Source organism: Oryctolagus cuniculus, chromosome 7 (genome assembly GCF_964237555.1).
Source record: "Oryctolagus cuniculus chromosome 7, mOryCun1.1, whole genome shotgun sequence".
NCBI lineage: Eukaryota > Metazoa > Chordata > Mammalia > Lagomorpha > Leporidae > Oryctolagus > Oryctolagus cuniculus.
Genome location: NC_091438.1, coordinates 56570866 through 56587372, shown reverse-complemented (window position 1 = coordinate 56587372; position 16507 = coordinate 56570866). Strand labels below are relative to the sequence as shown.

Here is a 16507-nt window from a genome sequence, read left to right as displayed (position 1 = left end):
ACAAGGGTACGCATATAAAATGACTTGCAATAAAAACTGAAGGAAATAACCAAGATATTTCACATAAGCTATAATCCTATGAAACATTTGTTCAGTAACCATTGTAAACTTATTTTGAAGAAGCTTGTCATATTTTGCTATCAATCCATAAATCACTATGGTTCATGTAGGTGGGTCAAAGGCAAATTAAGCCATAAGACACTGTTTTTTTCCTATCTAATAGGCATGGTTTTTTGGTCTTTCTCATATACTGTTGCAGGAAGTATAAACTGATACAATTTTCATGGACAGCAATTCAGTGAAATGTATCAAAGGCCCTGAAAATTGTTATAACCCACAGACCCAGATTCTACTCCAAGTAAAAGTTACCTAAGAAAATAATTGAAGACGATAAAGATATCCCTAACACTATTATTTAAAACAAAAACTGAGAATCCCCTAAATATCTAATAACAAAAGACTAACCTCTGGTAGTAGTGGTACTGCATACTATAAAATATTACCCATCCATTATAAATTATATCATAGGTGAAAGAATCACAGGGTTACAAATGCTTTCATTGTCACTCTTTAAAGAGCCTTCCCTAACAACTCTTCCTTATCCAATTTGGATAGCCACTCCTGCCACATTCTCCCTCAGCACTTTACTTCTCTATCATACTCTGTGTTATTACAAAAGCTAATTTTCTACCTCTCCTTCTAGACTGTAAGCAACTGAAGGTCAGGGCTATGTCTTACCTTTCTTCCCAAAGCACTTAATCCATACATATTCTGAACCCATTTTCATATTATTAAACACTCGTTCATTCATTAAGTACCTGTCATATAGCCAGGCATATTTCTGGGCACTAGGGATATGGTACTAAGAGAGACACAAACCCTGCTCTCTTGGATATTACAATCTAGTTGGACAAGAAAAAGAAAGTGCCAAGTAGTGATAAGCAGGCATCTCAAAATGGTTGGGAAGCACTTTTTGAGAGATGACAATTAGACTGCTTCCTTAATGCTAATATAAATCAGGCATCTGAAGATCTAGGGGAAATTATTCCAGAGAGAAGCAAAGGATTAGAGAGAAGAAGTCTGGTTGATCTAAATATGTTTAATAAGGATGTAACACAGAAAAATACCTACAGAAATACATACCAAGGCATTAGTAGTGGTTATCTATGAGTAGTAGCATTATAAATGTCTAGTTTCTTTTCTGCTTATTTATACTAATTTTCTACAAAAAAATACAACTTCTATAATTTAAAAACTTACTTTTGATTTTTAAAACATTATCATGGATTGATAAGTCCAAGACAAAATGTAATCTTTTATTTCTAGTTAGAAAATACATCTAGTGAGAAATCTTTAGGATTAAATATCAAATGTAATCCTGACCAACTGTTAAGTCTGGTCTAATACTGCATGGAATTGTTCCACCAAATAATACGATTTCTAGAATGACTCTAATATTTCACTTTAAGACAGATATTTCAGGTAATTCTATTACTAGAGCTCAGTAGAACAAGTTCACTAAATTGTAAAGAAAATAATCTACTTGGTATATTCAAGAAAAATAATTTTAAAACAAATTTATTGTGTTGCAAAAAATCTAAAATCCATGCATATGAGGGGTCTTCATAAAGTTGATGGAAAATATATACTATGAAAAACTGCATGGACTTCAAATTTTTTGCAGCAAAATAGTTGAACTTCATTTTCCATGTCCTTTTTGAAGTATCCTTGTATATAAATACTAGTATGTCATAGTTGCAGTACTCTATATGAAATCACTCCAAATCACCAGATACTATAACAGTTACAAAACCATCTAAGGAAAATACTGCTCTCTGTGTCTCTTCCCCCTCTCTCTGCCTTTCAAATCAATAAAAAGTAAATCTTAAAAAAAAAAAAATAGAAAAAGAAAACCCTTGATCTGCAAACATTACTTCTAACTAAACAGATGAAATACAAAATATACATGTAATCAGATTGCTAAAACTGGTAAAATACTCAATTTTTCATTCTCTATACAACTAAACATTTCACTAATTAAAACTTAGTAACAGACATATTTCTTATGAAATAAAAATATTTCTTACCAAATAAAACAAACTAATTAAATTATTTTCTCAGCATCAAATGAGTAATAAGGAAACTCTCCCAGGAACTAAACATTAATATAATTAAATAGAATAGAGAGACAGGTGCTTGACCCAAACTTAAAACACTGCTTGGGATGCCCACATCCCATAAATGAGTGCTTGAGTTCAAGTCTCGGATCCACTTCTGGTTCCAGCTCTCTGGCAGTGCATACCCAGTGAGACAGCACATGATGGCTCAAGTATTTGGGTCCCTGCCATCTGCATGGAAACCCAGACTGGATTCTGGGCTCCTGGCTTCAGCCTAGCCTAGCCCGAGCTGTTGTGGACATTTGGGAGAGGGAATTGGTAGGTAGATCTCTGTCTCCATCTTTTCACCTTTCGAATAAATTGTTTTTAAAAATGGTTGAAGCCGGCGCCGTGGCTTACTAGGCTAATCCTCCGCCTAGCAGCGCCAGCACACCAGGTTCTAGTCCCGGTCAGGGCGCCAGATTCTGTACCGGTTGCCCCTCTTCCAGGCCAGCTCTCTGCTGTGGCCAGGGAGTGCAGTGGAGGATGGCCCAGGTGCTTGGGCCCTGCACCCCATGGGAGACCAGGATAAGTACCTGGCTCCTGCCATCAGATTAGCACGGTGCGCTGGCCGCAGCGCGCCAGCCGCGGCGGCCATTGGAGGGTGAACCAACGGCAAAAAAAAGGAAGACCTTTCTCTCTGTCTCTCTCTCTCACTGTCCACTCTGCCTATCAAAAAAAAAAGGTTGAGAGAGGGGCCGCCGCTGTGGCGCAGTGGGTTAATGCTCTGGCCTGAAGCACCAGCATCCCATATGGGCGCCAGTTCTAGTTCCAGCAGCTCCACTTCCAATCCAGCTCTCTGTTGTGGCCTGGGAAAGCATTAGAAGATGGCCCAAGTCCTTGGGCCATGTACCCACATGGGAGACCCGGAAGAAGCTCCTGGCTTCAGATCTGCACAGCTCTGGCCATTGCAGCCAATTGGGCAGTGAGCCATCAGATGGAAGAACTCTCTCTCTCTCTAACTCTTTCAAATAAATAAATCTTTAAAAAAAAATTGGTTGAGAGAGATGGACATTTGGCATAGCAAATTTAGATGCCAAATGGGATATCTGAATTCCATATTGGTGCCCAGGTCAAGACCTGGTTCCACTTCAAATTCCAGCTTCCTTCCTGCTATAATGTGCACTGTGGAAAACAGGAGATAGCTCAAGTAGTTGGGTTCTGTCACTTACATGGGAGACCCAGACTAAGTTCCAGACTCCTGGCTGCAGCCTGGCCCAGCCCCAGATGTGGCTGGCATTTGGAGAGCAAACCAGTGGATGAGAGGTGTCACTCTATATCTTCATCTTTCAAATAAATAAATATATAGAATACCAGCATTGTGGTATAACAGGTGAAGCCATCTCCTGCAATGCTGGCATCCCATATGGGTGCAGTTTGAGTCCTGGCTACTCTACTTTTGATTTAGCTCCATTAATGCACCTGGGGAAAGCAACAGAAGATGGCCCAAGTGCTTGGGCCCCTGCACCCACACAGGAAGTTCCCGGCTCCTGGCTTTGGCCTGGCCCAGCTCTGGCCATTGCAGCCATTTGGGAAGTAAACCAGTGGATGGAAGATTGATCTCTCTCTCTCTCTCTCTCTCTCTCTCTCTCGTTCTCCCCCTCCTTCTCTAATCTTTCAAATAAATAAATCTAAATAAGTAAATATAAGTTAGACCAATTTAATAATCATCTAAATTATCCTCTGCTAAACATTCTAGCAATTTCACAGGAAAAAAAGGAAAAGAAAAAATGTCTCAATAGATCTTGCTTTAAAAGCTTCAGAAGAACTAATTGGTATGCAGAAGACGAGTTTCAACCTAGATCTGCCACTAAAATTGAACCATGAAGAAATTACCTTGATCGTAACACATTCTCTATATTACTATCAGCTTACCAGTGGTATTTCTCTTGTTTAAGATTTATTTATTTGAAAGGCAGAGGTACAGAAAGAGGCGGAGAGGGAAGCAGAGCAGCTGAGACATGAACAGGTGACCATATGGGATGCCTAACCTGATGCCTCACAACGCCAACCCCTATAAGTGCTATACCTAACATGGCCAAGTCTTTCTGAGTTTTATTCCAAAACACATTTACATGAAAACCATTCTATTAGTCCACTATGGCCTCTCTCAAAGAAAAAAAAACTGTACAAGAAAATTATAAAGACCTTAAATCATAATCTCATATCTTCACAATAAAGTTTAAAATATGATATAAACATCAATCTACCTCCTCCTTAATTCTGTTTTTCAATATCTGACTCTTATCCAAGGCTAAGATATAGTAAACTTGCCTAGTTTATTTGGGACTATACATCTCATATTAGCTAATGAATTTTCATGAATAAATTGCTAATTATGGTGGTGGCAACTAATTGAGAATTATAATATTGAGAATTATTGTGGTGGCATAAATATATACATGTTGTTAAAGGTTATTACAATAACTTAGCCATTGTTTCTTTATAAGAAAGACAACTAACTACTCACCTTGAACAAAAAATGGTATTTAAAAGTCAACATAGGGGTAAGCATTCGGCCTAGTAGGTAAGCCACTGATTGGGATAACCACGTCCCAAACTGACATGCCTGGATTCGAGTTCCAACTCTGGCTCCCAACTCCAGCTTCCTGACAATGTGCACTTAGGAGATAGCAAGTGATCACTAAAGTAGTTGGGTCCCTGCCACCTACATGTGAGACCTGGAATGAATTCCAAGGTTCTTACTTTGGCCTGGGCGAGCCCCAGGCTTGGCCATTATGGCCATTTGAGAAGTGAACCATCAGACAGGAGATCTTTCTCTCTATTTCAGTGTGTGTGTGTGTGTGTGTGAGAGAATCTATCTCATATGATTTTTTTTAAATTTTAGGTCAATGTCTAAAGTCTTCATCTTTTCATTTCTGATCATGTTTTAGTTAGACAAGTATTCCCCCATAACATAAAAGCTAAAAGTTACTAACCTCAATTCTTTACAGAAAAACAGCCAAGCTATGCTATCCCTAGGATTAAGAAGAAATTTCACAAATCAAACTATGAAGTTCAATATAAAAATACAAAATCCCACAAAAGATATAAATTGATTCGAGAAAAATTGCTGGCTGTCTTTAAAAAGGTCATTATAACTACAATCAGATTAATATATGACATTATGAATATAATCCTCATGTACGTTAAAAATGAGGATAATCCAAAAAGTTCATGGAAATGAAATTAGAAGATAACTTATTTGGACACAAAAATTTTGAAATTCACAGATAAGAAAAGTCTTCAAAGCATTTATGGAAATGTATTTTATAAAAAATTATGTAGGCCGGCGCCACGGCTCACTAGGCTAATCCTCCACCTAGCGGCGCCGGCACACCGGGTTCTAGTCCCGGTTGGGGCGCCGGATTCTGTCCCGGTTGCCCCTCTTCCAGGCCAGCTCTCTGCTGTGCCCAGGGAGTGCAGTGGAGGATGGCCCAGGTGCTTGGGCCCTGCACCCCATGGAGACCAGGAAAAGCACCTGGCTCCTGGCTCCTGCCACCGGATCAACGCGGTGCACCAGCCACGGCGGCCATTGGAGGGTGAACCAACAGCAAAGGAAGACCTTTCTATCTGTCTCTCTCTCTCACTGTCCACTCTGCCTGTCAAAAAAAAAAAAAAAAAAAAAAAAATTATGTAAGGGTTTCAAAATATTTTTTCCACCAAAATAAACAATTTTCAATGCTGTTTTCCACAAACTTTTAACATACACTTTTATTATCAATATTATCATCTATAAACAGCATAATTTATTTACTATCATATTATTGAAAGTTTTTCATTAATACACCTTCCATTAAAGTCATTAAAGTTTTTTTTTTTTAAATGATGCTCAATTTCCTTGTCAGTCACTGACATAGTAAACTTTTTTTTTTTTTTTTTTTTTTTTTTTTTTTGACAGGCAGAGTTAGACAGTGAGAGAGAGAGAGACAGAAAGGTCTTCCTTCTTCTGTTGGTTCACCCCTCAAATGGCTGCTATGGCCAGTGCACTGCGCCAATCCGAAGCCAGGAGCCAGGTGCTTCTTCCTGGTCTCCCATGCTGGTGCAAGGCCCAAGCACTTGGGCCATCCTTTACTGCCTTCCAGGGCCACAGCAAGAGGAGCAACCGGGACAGACTCCGGTGCCCCAACAGGGTCTAGAACCCGGGGTGCTGGCGCCTCAGGCAGAGGATTAACCAAGTGAGCTGCGGCGCCGGCCGGTAAACTTTTTTTTTAAGATTTATTTTATTATTTATTTAAAAGTCAACTCCACAACAGCCGGAGCTGCGCCGATCTGAAGCCAGGAGCCAGGAGCTTCTTCTGGGTCTCCCATGCTGATGCAAGGGCCCAAGGATTTGGACCATCTTTTACTGCTTTCCCAGGCCATAGCAGAGAGCTGGATTGGAAGTGGAGCAGCAGGAACTTGAAGCAGCGCCCATATGGGATGCCGGCTCTGCAGGCAGCGGCTTTACCCACTACGCCACAAAACTCGCCCCAAAGTCTCATTAAATTCATAACACCATTGTTATACTTTAATTGTAGCTTAGAATTTTTTAAAGATTTATTTATTTGAAAGGCAGAGTTACAGAAAGGGAGAGGGAGAGGCAGCAGCAGAGAGAGAGAAATCTGCTGGCTCACTCTCCAAATAGCCACAACAGACAGGGCTGGGCCAGGATGAAGCCTGAACCAGAAGCTTCTTCATCCAGGTCTCCCACATGGGTTCAGGGACCAAAGCACTTGGGCCATCTTCTGCTGCTTTCCCAGCAGGGAGCTGGATCAGAAGTAGAGTAGCCAATAGTCTAACTGACACCAATATGGGATGCCAGTGATCCAAGTGGAGGCTTTACCTGCTGTGCCACAATGCCAACCCCAGATTAGAACTTTAAAACTTGTAATATATTTAAAATCAGGCCAGCGCTGTAGCGCAGCGGGTAAAGCCACCATGGCCTGCAGTGCCAGCATCTCATATGGGCATCAGTTCAAGTCCTAGCTTCTCCACTTCCCTTCTGCTCCATTTCCATCCAGCTCTCTGCTATGACCTGGGAAAGCAGTGGAAAATGACCCAGGTCCTTGGGCCCCTGTACCTGCATGGGAGGCCCAGAAGAAACTCCTGGCTCCTGGCTTCAGATTGGCACAGTTCTGGCTGTTGCAGCCATCTGGGGAGTGAACCAGTGGATGGAAGACCTCTCTCTCTCTCTGTGTAATTCTGCCTTTCAAATAAATAAATAAATCTTTAAAATATATATTCAAAATCATGTTAATACAAATACAAAACAATTATAATTATTTACATTAGTCATAATAAAGGAAAAAACTAAAGCTGTTTCCTGAAGATAACTCTTTCCAATTTTCTTCAGAATTTTTCCAGTTTTACATAAAACCCTGACCCAAAAGAAAAAAAAAAAAACAAAAAGCTGCTCATTATGAAATTTGTTACAACTGACAAATCTACACTGGTACATCATCATTACCTGGAGTCTATGGTTTACATTAGTGTTCACTCTTGGTGATATACATTTTGTGGGTTTGGACAAATGTATTACGACCTATATCCACCATTATAGTTATCACGCAAAGTAGTTTCACTCCCCTACCAAATCCACCGTGCTCTGCCTATTCACTCCTCCCTCCCCTGCCTCCTAAGCAACTATTGATGGTGTTCCTGTCTCCATAGCTTTCTCTTTTCCAGAGTATTAAGTAACTGGAATCATACAGTACATAGCCTTTGCAGACTGACTTTTTTCACTTAGTAATATCTATCTAAGATTTCTCCATTTACTTTCATGGCTTGACACATCATTTCTTTTTAGTGCTGAATAATATCCCATTGTCTGGATGGGCTAATGTTTATCCATTTATCCACCAAACAACATCTTGGTGGCTACCAAGTTTTGGCAATTATGAATAAAGCTGTTAAAAACACTCATGTGTACCTTTTTTGTGTAGAACTATTTTCAATTCCCTTGGATAAATACCAAGAAGTGTAACTGCTAGATCATATATACACTGAAAGTAGGTTTAGTCTTGCTAGACACTAATTGTCTTCCAAAGTGGTTGCACCAAGGTTAGCATTGTGGCACAACAGATTAAGCCACCACCTGCAGCACCAGTAACCCACATGGGCACCAGTTCAAGTTCTAGATGCTCCACTTCTAATCCAGCGCCTTGCTAACATGCCTGGAAAGGCAGCAGAGGATGGCACAAATGCTTGGCCCCTACACCCACATGGGAGACCTGGATGAAGCTCCTGGCTCCTGGCTCTGGCCTGGCCCAGAACCAGCCCTGGCCTTTGTGGCCATTTGGGCAGTGAACCAGTGAATGAAAAATATCTCTCTCTCTCCCTCTCCCTCTGTAACTCTTTCAAATAAACAAATAAATAAACCTTTAAAAAAAACAGTTGCTGTACTATTTTGCATTCCCACCAACAAATGAGGCACCATAATCTTGTGTTATTATCTCTGTAACTTATTTTTCATTGGTAAAATGAGAAACAATAGTATTGCCTCAAAATCAGCGTGCAAAGTAAATTGAAAAAATGCATGTTAAGTACATAAAATAGTTCAAGAATATAAGAAATAATCAATACACACTAACTACTACTATGACCTCAAAATAGTTTAATTCTAGAGATAGGAGAATGTACTACTTAAGGCAAAAGAAGTCGCTTTAGAGTTAGACCTAGGTTAATGGTCCACATCTACTGCTTACTAAGGTCTCTGGCCACACTCAAAAATCTCTTTAAAACTCAATTTCCAGGGCCTGTGTTGTAGTGTAGCAGGTAAAGCTGCCACCTGTGACGCCAGCATCCCATATGGGTGCCGGTTCGAGACCTAGCTGCTCCACTTCTGATCCAGCTCACTGCTAATATGCCTGGGAAAGCAGTAGAAGATGGCCCAACTGCTTGGACTCCTGCACTTATGTGGGAGATTTGAAGGAAGCTTGACTCCTGGCTTTAGCCTGGCCCAGCCCTGACCTTTGCAGCCCACTGGGGAGTGAACCAGTGGAGGGAGGATCTCTGTCTCTCTCTGAAAAGGAAAAAAAAAAAAAAAACCTCAATTTCCTCAGCTTAAAATGTTATTAATGATAGTATATATCTCACAGTTATTGTAAGGATTAAATGAGAAAATGAATATAAAGCTCTCACCACAATATCTGACATATAACTAAGTGTTTGTCATCCTGATGATCATAATTATAATCATAAAGAAGTATTTTATAATATTCTTTAAAATAATTAGCAAAAACAAGGGAAAGCATTTGGTACAGTGGTTAGGATGCCACTTTGTAAGCCAGCATAACACACCAGAGTACCTGGGTTCCACTGCCATCTCTTCTTACAATTCCAACCACCTGTTAATGCACACTGTGGGAGGCAGCAGACCACGGCTCAAGTATCTGGATCCCTATCACCTACGTGAGAGATCCAAATGGAGTTTCTGGGCTCCTGGCTTCAACCTGGCCCAATCCTGGCTATTGTGCATGTTGGGAGTAAACCCATGGATGGAAGATCAGTGTTTGTCTGCCTCTATCTTTCAAACAAATTCAAATACCTAATTTCAAATTAAAGGAAAAAAAGTAAAAATTAAAAAATTGGCAACAACTCTGGAATATCAAAAGTAAAGTGGTGGGGGGGATGTTGTTGCATAGTGAGTTAGGCCACTGTCTATGATACTGGCATCCTATGTGGGTGCCAGTTCATATCCTGGCTGTTAGACTTATGATCCAGCTCCCTGCTACTGCACCTGGGAAAGGAGCAGAAGATGGTCCAAGTGCTTGGGCCACTGCACCCAGAGGAAAGACCTGGAATAAGCTCTTGGCTCCAGCCTGGCCCTGTCCTGGACATTGTAGCCATTTGGGGAGTGAACCAACAGATGACAGATATCTCTCTCTCTGTTTTTCTCCTTTTCCATCTCCCTCTGTATCTCTACCTTTCAAATAAGCAAATCTTAAAAAAAAAAAAAAAAACTTAAGCTGGGAGCAAGCATTGTGGCACAGCTGGTTAAGCTGCTTTGTAATGCCAGCATCCGTATCAGAGTGCTGGTTTGAGTCCCCACTAAAACACTTCCTGTAACTGCCAGGGTTGGGCCAGGTTGAAGCCAGGAGTCCATAACTTCCTCTGGGTCTCTCACATAGGTGGGAAGGGATCCAGATACTTGAGCCATCACTTGCTGCCCCCCAGGATGTACATTAGTAGGAAGCTGATCCATCTTCCTGCTACTGCACCTGGGAAGGCAGAGGAAGATGGCCCAAGTACGTGGGTCCCTGCCACCAAGGGGGAGATCAGGATGGGCTTCCAAGTTCCAGGCTCTGCCTGGCCCAGCTCTGGCTATTTGCACCCATTTGGGAGTGAACCAGTGAATGAAAGATCTCTCTCTCTCTCACTCCCTCCTTTCTTACCCACCCCCGCCTTTCGAATAAACAAATCTTAAAATAGTCAGAAATGACCAGTGTACAGTACAATGTAGTATAACACAGGAAAACAAAAATCTCTGAAAGAAGGAAGAAAACTTATTTACCAAATGTATGCTAGAAACCATCATGAAATTTTATCTTAACACCAAATAAACCAGTAAAATACAAGTAGCAATCTTGTCCCCAGAGAAGAAAACAGACCCTGAATCAATATTATATAACTGAGATTAGGTCACAAAGCAAGGTAACAGCCAAAATTCAAACCTTTACTTGTCCAATTCCAAATTCAAATTTTCTCATACACTACACAATGCTCTTCCTTTCTGTTTCCTCTTCCTGCAATACTCTCCCAGGTAATCAACTAAGATCACCTGGTTATAATTAACAGTTCTGAAGAGCTTTGAAAGAATCTCCAATTACAGGTGTATTACAAACATAAATTAAAGGAGTTAACAAATCCTTAATGTCCATTATGTAACTGTGCATAATCAAAAGATGGCATTATTAATACTATGTACAAGTTTTTATGCCCTGAATAGCATTTTTGCTTCTCCCTGGGTGGGCAAGGAAAAATAACAATCCCTTTATATATAAGATTTTCTGTTCATTTCAATTCTCTTTAAAATCTCACTAATTCTCCATTCCCATCACCAAAAACAATCAAGTGTTTCTGGATTTAAAATTCCTGCCAACAGCTTTGTGACATCATAGAAAATTTCCATCAACTGTCTGCCTTAGGGAAACTTTCCCTGTGATGGCAGTTAGACAGCTGGTCAAAGGTAAAAAAAAAAAAAAAAAAAATGAAAAAGGAAGTATGATTCACAGGGGCACACATACGTGCCATCTAGTCACTCCATGACACCAGAAAACAGAAGGGTTATGCCCCTTTTCTTTCCTTTTTAAAAATACATTAAAATATTATTAAAATTGTAAATTCATGAGCAAAGAATAGTTATAAAGCAGTGGGACTCCTAGGTCACTTTACATCTTTAAAAATCGTTTTACTTCCCATTTTACAGATGAAGCAAATTTACCATTTAAAATTTTCATTTCAATTATCAATGTTATCAATGAGCAACGCTAAATGTGTGGGTCATAACAAGTTGTAATTAGCCTATACATGAATTCAGGTTGAGTACTGTTGGGCTGGTGTGCAGGAACAAGTTTCTTACAGAGACTGGCAAATTTTTTCTGTGAAGAACCAGAGAGTAGGATTTTGCAGGCCATATGGTTTGTCTCAACTAATACTCCTGCAGTGTAAGAACAGCCATAAACAATATATATATGAATGAACAGAACTATATTCCAATAAAACTTTATTTCAGACACTGAATTTGAATTTTGTAAGGTTGTCATGTGTTACAATGTTTTCTTCAGTCATTTAAAATGTAAACACAGGGCTGGGCATTGGGCCTAGCAGTTAAGTTGCCACACCCCATATCAGAATATCTGAGTAACTGATACTTGTCTCAGTCTCCTGACCCCAGCTTTCTGTTAATATAGACCTGTAAGTAACTGGATTCTTGCCATTCACATGAGAGATCTGGATGGAGTTCCCAGCACCCTGCTTTGGTCCCTGGCCAAAATCATTGCTACTGCAGGAATCTGGGGAGTGAATCAGTGGTTGAGACCTCATGCCTGCTTTCTGCTTAAAAATAATAATTCTTTTTAATATCTGACATATTTTAAATATTTACTTATTTGAAAGACAGAGTTACAGAGAGGTCAAGGCAGAGAGAGAGAGAGAGAGAGAGAGAGAGAGAGAGAGAGAGAAGAGAGGTCTTCTATCCACTAGTTCACTCCCCAATTGGCCACATCGGCCATGGCTGAGCTGATCTGGAGCCAGGAGCCAGGAGCTTCTTCTGGGTCTTCCACGTGGGTACAGGGGCCCAAGGACTTGTGCCATCCTCTACTGCTTTTCCAGGCCATAGCAGAGAGCTGGATCAGAAGTGGAGCAGCCAGGACTCAAACCAGCGCCCATATGGGATGCCAGCACTGCAGGCAGCAGCTTTACCCTCTATGCCACAGCATCACCCCTCAAATAAATAATTTTTAAATATTTAGAATGCAAAAACCATTCTTACCTCACAAGTTGTACCCAAAAAAAAGGCAGAAGAACTATTTGTTTTCAAAAAAGTTTTTCAGTGGAACAATAATCTTTTCAACAAGCTGGAGCAACTGCCAATCCATAGGTAAAAAATTAAGTAAATAAACCTCAAACTAAAACCCACTCCAATACAAAATTAACAAAAATAGATCACAGTTTAGTTAAAAAATATAAAACTTGTAGGAAAATATTTGGAGCCTCAAACACACAAAACATGATCCACTAAAGAAAAAAATAAAATCAATAAATTGAACTCCAACAAAATTTAAAACTTATGCTGTGTATGCTGTCTTTGTGAGAGATGCTGTTTAAATGACTGCAAGACAAGAAACAGATTGTAAGAAAATATTTGCAAACTAAATAGCTAACAAGGACTCATACCTGTAATATAAAAAATAAAAATTTTCAAAACTCAATAATAAAGAAAAATTTGATTAGAAAATGGGCAAACGACACATTTTACTTATGAGGACATACAGATAGCAAATGACAACATGTGAAGTTTTAAATATCCTAGCCATTAGGGAAATGCAAATGAAGATCATGAAGAGAGATCACCACGTATTTATTAAAATAGATTTTAAAATAATGAAAATACTAAATACTATCAAGAATGTGGCAAGGGCCTGGTGCCGTGCATAGTGGGTAAAGTGCTGGCATCCCATATGGGCACCGGTTGCAGTTTCCGCTGCTCCACTTCTGATCCAGTTCTCTGGGAAAGCAGCAGAAAGATGGCCCAAGTCCTTGGGCCCCTGCACCCGCGTTAGAGACCCAAAAGAAGCTCCTGGCTCCTGACTTCGGATCAGCACAGCTCCTGCAGATGCAGCCATTTGGGGAGTGAACCAGTGGATGGAAGACACCTCTCCCTCCTTCCCTCCCTCTCTCCCTCCCTATCTCTTCCTCTCCTTCTCTGTGTAATTCTTTCAAATAAATAACCAAATCTTTTTAAAAAAAAAAAGAATGTGAAGAAACTGGATCTCTCATACATTACTATTAGGGATATAAAATGGTATAGACATGCTATAAAAGTCTGGTAAGATGCTAAAAAAATTAAACATGCACTTACCATTGTGACTTATTAATTGCATTCCATAAATAAATGAAAATTTATATCCACACAAAATCTGAACATGAATGCTCATGGGAATTTTCTTCATAACAGGCAAAAACTAGATATAATCAAAATGTCCTTTAACAGGTGACTAGGTCAATGGGGAGCCATAGTACATGCATATTATGGAATACTATCAAGTAATGAAAAGGCGTGAGCTATTAATACATATACAATGCAAGTGGATCTCCTGGCCATGAGGCTGAATGAAAAAAGCCAATCTCAAAAGATCACATACCATATGATTCCATTTATAAAACATTTTCAAAATGACAACAGATTAATGGTGCCAGGGATTAGAGATGGGGCAGAAGGGGGACAGAAAGAGTGTCCAAGACTATAAAAGGATAACACAAGGGGTAGACAGTCTTTGTGGCAATGGAATAGTTCTGTATCTGCAGTGACAGGTACACTGATCTAAATGTGATAAAAATGACACAGAACTATACACATAATATTCTACCAATATCAATTTCCTGGTGCTGGTATTATACAGTAGTTATGTAAGATGTAACCACTGAAGGAAACTGGTGGAGGCTAAGGACCTCTGCTATTTTTGCAATTTCCTGTAATATCTATCTCAAAATAACAAGTTAAAATTATTTCTGCAAATCTAAGGATAAGCAAAAGGAAGACAGCTCTATAAATAACAAGGATCTACCTACCCTCCTTATTAATCTTGGAGTTGTTTCAAGGATCAAGCATAACAAAATAATAAAAGCCACTTTTAACTATGTACCAACTATGATTTAGGCACTAGGTATTTTTTTTTAAAGGTTTATTAATTTATTTGAAAGGCAGAGTTACAGAGAGAGGGAGAGACAGAGAAAGACAGAGAGAGACATCTACCATACACTGGTTCACTCCCTTAAATGGCCTCAATGGCCAGGACTGGGCCAGACTGAAACCAGATTAATCCAGGTCTCCCACACGGGTGTCAGGGGCCCAAGCATTGGGGCCATCTTCTGCTTCTTTCCCAGGCATGTTAGCAGGAAGCTGTATTAGAAGTGGACCAACCAGGAGTCAAACCGGTGCCCAAATGAGATGCTGGAGTTGCAGGCAGTAACTTAACCTGCTAAGTCACAAACGCCGATCCCACAGACATCAGCTTTTTAAGTGCTTTCCTTGCATTGTTACATTTTTTATCACCCAACAACCTTATAAGTGAAATACTACAACCCCAGACAGGAAAACTGAGGTTAGGAGTTAATTTGCTCATGGTCACAGAGTACATACGATATTAAACACAGATTCGGGAGCAGGCATTTAGTCTAGCAGTTAAGACACCTGCATTCTACATCAGAGTGCCTAAGTTTGATTCTTGGCTCTGGTTCCTGATTCCAGCTTCCGGCTTAATGCAGACTCTGGAAGGCAGCAACGATGGCTCAAGTGATTGTGTTTCTGTCACCCATGTGGGAGACTAAGGGAGTGAACCCATAGATGCCTCTCTTCCTCTCAAATTAAAAATATCAAATAAAAAATACCTAAAGGGAGAAAAAAAAATAAATTTGTGTTAACTCCAGAAGCATGCCTCCTGCATACCATGGTAACAAATAAAAGATATCAGAAAGGAAAATATATATATATATATCCGATCAAACAAAAGTAAACTAGTTTCTCTGTAAGATTTTTAGAACTTTTCAAATCCCAGGGCATGTCACTTATCTAGAAGGCTACAGCACACAGTTTTCCTGAATGTAAATGACTAGGCAGCCCTTTTCCTCCAGAATATAGTTGGGGTATATAAACCAACAATTTCTTAGCCAAACTGTTTAAACGGCCTGATCTTAACCCATTTCTCATCTTCATTTACTGGCAAACTACAAATGTTTGCAGCTGTGCGGTCCAACAGGGTAGCTGTAAGTCATATGTGAGTAATTATAAATTAACTTGAATTAAAATCAAAATCACAAACCACATTTCAAGCCCATGTTTAGCCACCATAGTGGACAGCACAGTGGACACGTCCATCATCTGTGGAAGTTCTACCCATCAGCACTGGGTTAGATGTTTTTTAAAAGAGCATGGGGCCCCATGTACTCTTTGAGAAGCACACTCTGAAATAGTACTCATGTCATTACCACTACCTCCCCCATAAAAGGGGGCTGGGGCAGCAATCCTTGATTTAAAGTCAGCTGCTATCACTGTGATGTCAACATACGGGAAAAAGGGAAGCAAAAGAATGGGAAAGCTGAACAGCAAGAGCAAAATCACACAGCTTGGGGGCGAAGCTAGAGAGAGAATTCAAGAGTCTGGGTTCTACTCCCCATTATGCCAATGACTCGTGTTCTTAAAATTTCAAAAATTTTGTAGTTGGTACCCATGATCAACCGTGGCTGAGCAGACCAGTCTCTTCACTATTTGAGGCCTCGATTCCTCTTCCATAATACAAATAGAAACCAAATGATCACTATGGTTCCCTCTAGCTCTGTATGGTTAAATGGAGACACACAAAAGAAATGAGAAGGTGGGGAGAGAAAGAGCAAGATCATTGCATATTGGTGTGGAAACTGGCATGCGCGTCTGCTTGGCACAACAAATTCTATTCCTGAGAAGACCTATAATCCACTGAAGGAAGACTTAACTTCTATTTTAATAAATACTTACCAAGCAATTATTTGCAACCCACTGCGCTATTTGGAAGCAGAATTACAAAATACTGGTTAGTCCTAAGTTAAAACCAAATATGTGAAAAGAAGGCAAGATTCCCAAAACTTTAGATTGCCAGATTCATTAAAATGTA

At 39.9% G+C, this 16507-nt stretch overlaps 1 protein-coding gene across 1 annotated transcript in view; it reads right to left on the bottom strand.

Moving 5' to 3' along the window:
• The window catches only part of RSBN1 (round spermatid basic protein 1), a 55525-nt gene that overhangs the window by 37138 nt on the left and 1880 nt on the right, over positions 1-16507 (bottom strand). The gene's annotated exons all lie outside the window — the stretch shown is intronic.